This window comes from Eretmochelys imbricata, chromosome 9 (assembly GCF_965152235.1).
Source record: "Eretmochelys imbricata isolate rEreImb1 chromosome 9, rEreImb1.hap1, whole genome shotgun sequence".
NCBI classification, from domain to species: Eukaryota; Metazoa; Chordata; order Testudines; family Cheloniidae; genus Eretmochelys; species Eretmochelys imbricata.
Window position 1 is genome coordinate 4035985 of NC_135580.1, and position 6000 is coordinate 4041984.

Here is a 6000-nt window from a genome sequence, read left to right on the forward strand (position 1 = left end):
CCTGCTGAGGCTGGGAGGGGGCAAGGTTCCCTCAGCCCACTTTGTAAGCAACCCTGCTAACAGCCAGCCTTCGCTCTTGCCCTGTTTCCCAGGGGTTGTCGCCCCAGCCACGGGTCGGGTGGGATCAACGTTTTTGTTTCAGCGGTAAGACGCAGTCAGCAAGCAGCTGGGGTAGGTTCCTGCCCATGTGCTGCGAGGCTGTTGTAAACCTGCAGCCTGTTTCTTTTCTAATATCCCAGCCCCACTGTAATGTGTCATGCAGAAGCACGTGGTGCCCTGTTAAAACCACGGGAGCAGCAATGCATGAGGAAGGGCATTTATGTCCTTACAGTCAAGCTCTGTTGCCTAGTTTATTAATCAGCAAATGCTGTATCTATGATGTTAAAGTGGGTTTATGCTGCTTCCCCCTTCATTAAGGCATACCTGACATGAACACTAGCTCCTGCCCCATCTGTGCTGGGGTTGGGGAGGCCGATCGTTTATCCTGCCACTGCAAAACCCAGGAGCCCTAAAACCTCCCCCAGCTCCCCTGCAAAAGCAAGCTTGCTCGTCTACACCCACAGGCTGCGCACCCCATTTCTCATGGGCTGTGAGGCCAGAAGGACGCAGTCTCCATCAGTTCTTGTAGCGTCCAGCGAGGAAAGGAACAACGGGCCAGAGGCGCTATCGTGCTCCCATTGCAGGTTGTGATTTGGCTGCTGCTATTTTGCTGTTCCCTAGAGAGCTGTGTCTAAACTCAGGGGAATAAACTAAACACAGGGCACAGCCTTGGCCTCGGGTGATTTATCCAGAAAGGTCCACTATCGGCTGGGAGAAGTTCTCTCCAACATTGGGTCGCTCCTTTGGAACGCAGATCCCCTCCTGGGATCCCCAGCCCTTTCTTTTGAGGGTTTCAGTCCCGGTTGGCCCACTTCTGCATCGTCTCTACAAGGGGTTTCCCTCCACCATGCCTCAGAGGGGTTGGAATCGTCTCAAAGCCGGTGTGTGTTCATTAAATGTGTGGGTTTTGTGGGACAAGTGTTCCCCAATCGGCATCCTGCCCTGTAGCAGAGCTGCGCCCGGAGCGTGTTTCAGAGTCAGAGCTCAGCAGCCGAGTGATGCACATGAGTTTTCGCTGCTTTCTCCGCCTGCCAGCCCAGCTTGGGAAGAGCAAGCAGGATCAGCTCAGCCTTTGTGCAGCACAAAAGGTTGCTGGGGTGGGTTGTACACCACGTTCAGAGTAGGTGGCCCGTCACTCATGGGGCACCAGGCGATGGCAGAGCTCTCCCGGGGGTCTTTATGCTCTTTATGCCCTAACCCCGGCTGATTCTCTCCTGCAGCCTGGAGGCTTCCCTGGGGGGCCGAGAGCTGCACCTAACTCTAGGGTTTGCCAGCCGGGGTGTGACTGGGGCTGAGAGCCTGCAATTCTCAAATGCCACCCTGTCCCCTTGGGGCTGTGGGCAGCAGGCTTGACCTCATGCAGGAGGCCGGACAAAGCACAGCAGTGGGTGACGCTAGTTTTGCCCTCCTGCCGCTCACCCCATTCTTGAACCAAGCGTAGCCGGGCTAGAGGAGGGACTCAGGCCCAGTGTGTTGGCAGCGGGCTCCTTGGTGGCACAATATGGCCCGGAGCACAGCCTGGAGGAAGGAACGCAGCCTGGCGCTGAGAGCCGTGTCCTTGTAACACGAGTAGGCTGGTGCTGCTGTGGAAAAGGCCAAAGCTGGGACTTCGGGGGGCTCCTGGCGGCCGGGCATGTCCTCCCAGCCGAACGCTGAATGCCCAAAGCTACAACCACATTCAGTTGCTGGGTGACGCACACTGGCACACCCCGCTTGCTCTGGGCGGCGGGAAGAATATCACGCTGCTCCGGCACAAACCTTGGGATAGGCAGTAGTGCCTCAAGCCCCTGCCTTGGTACCGCAGCAATTGCCCAGGCCCGGATCTTGCCTTACCGGTAGGGGGTGTTGTGGTAATTACGGTGGGGCGAGGCCAGGGCAGGATTGTAGCAGCCAAGCTGGGGCTGCAGTAGGGGGAGGATGGGTCCTGTGCAGCTCCTTGGCCCACGGGACGGCCCGGGTAGGGGAAGCCCACCACGCGACCGGCCCCACAGGCAGCTACCGCTCAGGGCATGGCTCAGGGGCAGCAGGATCCACTCCCTCGGCTGCTCGGATCAGTGCAAGCGCACACGGGGACGGGGCGGACACGGGTGTGAAAAGGCAACCGTCCTGCTTCGAGCGCACCGCTTTCAGCAGAGGCCCCTCACGAGCCCCCTCCCCCGTTTGGTGAACTATTGCGAAGCTGGTCGGGCACAGGGGTAATAGACCGGCCAGCATCACACACGTCCCGGCCAGGCTGAACGTCACTCAGCGCCTCCTGCTCCAGCTACACCGCCAGCTTGCCACCCCCTGCTAAAAGAAAACCTCAGTTCACTGTTCCCCAGGGAAAGCCCAGGCTTGTTCTTGGTCCAGCCAGCAGCAAGCAATGGGAAATATATGCACCAGCTGGCTCGGGACACTATGAGCATTGTACTGATTATTTGTAATACCTTGGGAGCGCTAGTCATGGGCCAGGCTCGCATTTGCTAGGTGTTGTCTTAACAGACCAAAAGGATGGGCCCTGCCCCAAAGAGCTGACGGTGGAAGCCAACAAATGGCTGCAGACAGATGGGTGCGTGACAGGAACCAATGAGAGCCGATTGATCAGTGTGATTGATCTGGCGAATCGTTGCAACGTTTCATGCAGCCGTCATGGGTAGGGTGACGAGACAGCAAGTGTGAAAAATCAGGCCAGGGGCTGGGGCGTAATAGACGCCTCTGTAAGAAAAAGCCCCCCCGAATCAGGCCATATGGTCACCCTGATCAACGAAACGTAAGAAGGGCTTTGAAGGGCCTCGGAGGCTGGCAGCTTTGGCTGATCAGCCGCGAGAGACGGCAGCGCCGTACTGAATGAGAGCTGGTGGGAGGCTGAAGCAGGAAGGGCCTTGACAAGCCATGGATGTTTGATGTGACTGGGGTGCCCTGGGCAAAAGGTGGGGTGAGAAACCCCGTTCTTTGCAGCAGCGTTTTTGGCTGGATAGGATGGGGGCAAGCCTGCATGTGTGGAGTCCTGAGCGACGGCTCGTGCAGGCCCCAGGGTGCAAGCCGGGGAGAGGCTGAGCTGCACGGCGAGTCGCTTGGCCTCGGGGGCCCTTTGGTCCCTGCAAAGGCAGCCGCGTGACCAGTGGCGTTTGGGCCGAACGCCGTTCGACGCGATGCCCCTGAGGGGGCCACTGCTCGTGCCCAAAGCGTTCCCGAGCGGGGGCTCAAACCAGAGGGCGCGTCCCGGTGGCAGTGTCTGCTAGCTTTAAAGAGAACGGGGCGGCAAGGGTGACGCCCGCATTTGGGGAGGGTGGCCTGAGCACTGGAAGATCCCTCCAAGGGGGAGGGGCCACCCCCCGCAAGGCCGGTGCCCACTCACCCACGCTCCACTCCTGCTTGCCCCTCCCCTGCCACCCACACCTTTCCGCCCCCTCCCCTCCCGAATGTCCCCACACCCACTGCCTGCGCCTCCTCCTCCCCCCCCCCGGGCCACCCCCACGACGACTCTCTGCCTCTCAGGGGGTGAAGAGGTGTGAGTGGCAGGCGGGGGAGGGGGGCCATGGAGGGAGAGGGGGGTGAAGAGGGTCAAGAGGCAGGCGGGGGGGCGCAGGGAAGTGGCAGAGAAGTATGAGCGGGGGGGGGGGCGCAGGGGAAAGAGGCGGACAAGGGACCGGATGAGGCACAGCATGGGCAGGGCCTTGGGGAGGGGGGGGAACCGCGTGGGCAGGACCCCGGCCTGGGCCTCCTTTTGGCGGCGGTGCGCCCAGGGCGGCAGGCCGGCGCCCCGCTGCCGCAGGGAGGTGCTCCACGTCTTGTTGGGGGCGGCTTAGCCTCCCCTGGCCGATTACCCCCGCTGCCCCTGCCTGAAGATGAGACCCTAGAGCAGGGGGCCTGACGCCGAGCTGAGGCCCAGGTGACGGGCTTGAGTGCCACACGGGGAGGTGGTGTGGCCAAGAAAGGCCATTTTGGGTCAGGAGGGCATGGCCAGAAAGAGAGCGGGCTGGGGTAGCCATGCTGAGCTGACGCTGACAGCCAGGCCCAGCTGTCAGGGAGCCAGGCCAAGCTGTTAGTTTTCACCGAAGGTCTGGCTATGTCTACACTGCCATTGACGTCAGGATAATGTACGTGGCTTGAGGGGGTGAGTTAGCCACGCCCCACTCCGAGTGATATCAGTGACACCGACCTAAGCCCTGGCGTGGTCAGCTCTGTGCTGGAGGGAGAACGTCTCCCACTGCCGTGCCCAGCGGGCTGGATTCATTCTGTGGGCAGAAGAGCTCTCGTCTGTCACTTTCGAGCGGCTACCTCAGAGCACTTGCCTCTCTACTGGGCCCAGAGCCTGTTTTGGGAGCAGAGCCGCGAGTTTTGCACTTGCAGTGGTCACTTGTTTGCACAGCTGAAAGTTAACGGTGGGGTCAAGCACGTCCCTTGGCGCATCCATAGATTTTGAAAGCACGCATTCGCCTCTCTAGCAGGTGCTGAAGCAGCTCATGGCAGTCCTGGGCACACCGGACACGTTCTCAGGTTGTTAGAGCTGACCCAGTTTTCTCAGTGACAATAGGCGTGGCCCACGGGATTTGGAAAAGGTGTCGCGCGCACTGGAGCTTAGTTTATTGATAACTAAGCCAGACTCCGCCTAGTACTAAAACAGCAGCTAGGACAGGTTTAGCAGAGTCTGAGTTATGTCTGCAAAAGAGCCTAAAGGAAGCTTACTATAATTCAAATGTCTGTAAGACCGTACTGAGCTGTCTGCTAGGCAGGGTGTTTGCATTTGGGCGGGGATGCGACAGTTGAAAGACATTGCTGAGCGACGTTACTCAGAAGGATTTTGTTTAAGAGGGATGGTCCTTTTCTTGTCATCATTTCGCCAGGCTTCCCTGCAGCAATCTGCCCTCTCCTGCAGCTGGGGCACTGTACAGTTCCCCTCTGTGTTTTTATGGCTCCCACAGATATTTATGATGCCGTAGCGTGTTGCTGGACCTCAGTCATAAGAACCTCAGAGCACTTTAGGGACAAGACATTAATCCCCAAGGAGGTCGGTAAGTAACATTATCTCACTGTCTCTCACCTGAGATGCAACGCAGTGAAGGCCCCCATCGTCAAAGCTACTAACTCCCTCTGGTTTCCCATTGCGAGGATGCAAAGGCAGGAATATCAGGGAAGGGCCCATTGAACCTCTTCGCTGTAGGGAGTGGGCCTCTCCTTGGCAGGCTTGGTAAAGGTGCCTCCACTGCCTGGCAACAGGCGATCTATTTACAGCTCCAGTTCCCCACATGTCCCGCTGGGACAGGTGGATTGAAAGGGCCACCAGCAGGAGGGCAGTTGGGGGAGGCTGCAGAAGCCAAGTTGCTCAGCCCGATCACCACAGCCAGAACAGAGGAGATCAAGGGCACATCCAAGGGGGTTGGTCAGCTTTGCATTACAGCTCCTGGGTGGCTATAAACCGCAGCATTGCAAGGCTGTGCCTTGCCTAGGAACAATGGGTGAGTTCACAGCAGGCGTTGCTAGCACCCCCCACACTAAACCCCACCTTTGCCCCAGTGCAGATGCAGGTGACAGCCATCAGCCTGATCCCGGCTGCTCATGTTTGAGAGGGAACCTCAGTTGCCAGCTTAGAAAGAGACATTTTCTGAGAGTTTTCATTTAAAAAATAAACCTCAAACAGTCATTTTTCAGTGTCCATGTGCTCGGTACCAGTGGCGTTAGCCTGGGCCTGGTTTCCTTGGCAGCTGTGCTCAGCTCCCTAGGCCGCATCGGGGTGGAACGTGGCCTGAGAGTCGGACCACCCTTCTCAAGGGAGCAATCCTATTCACGGCCCTCATCAGCTGCCCCTTTAAGTCCCAGCATCCTGCCAGATACCCAGGTAGAATGGGGAACGGGGACCAACTCAGGAGCCGTAGATCAGGCCTAGACCAGGAGCAAGCTGGAGGAAATGGCCTTGCCCTC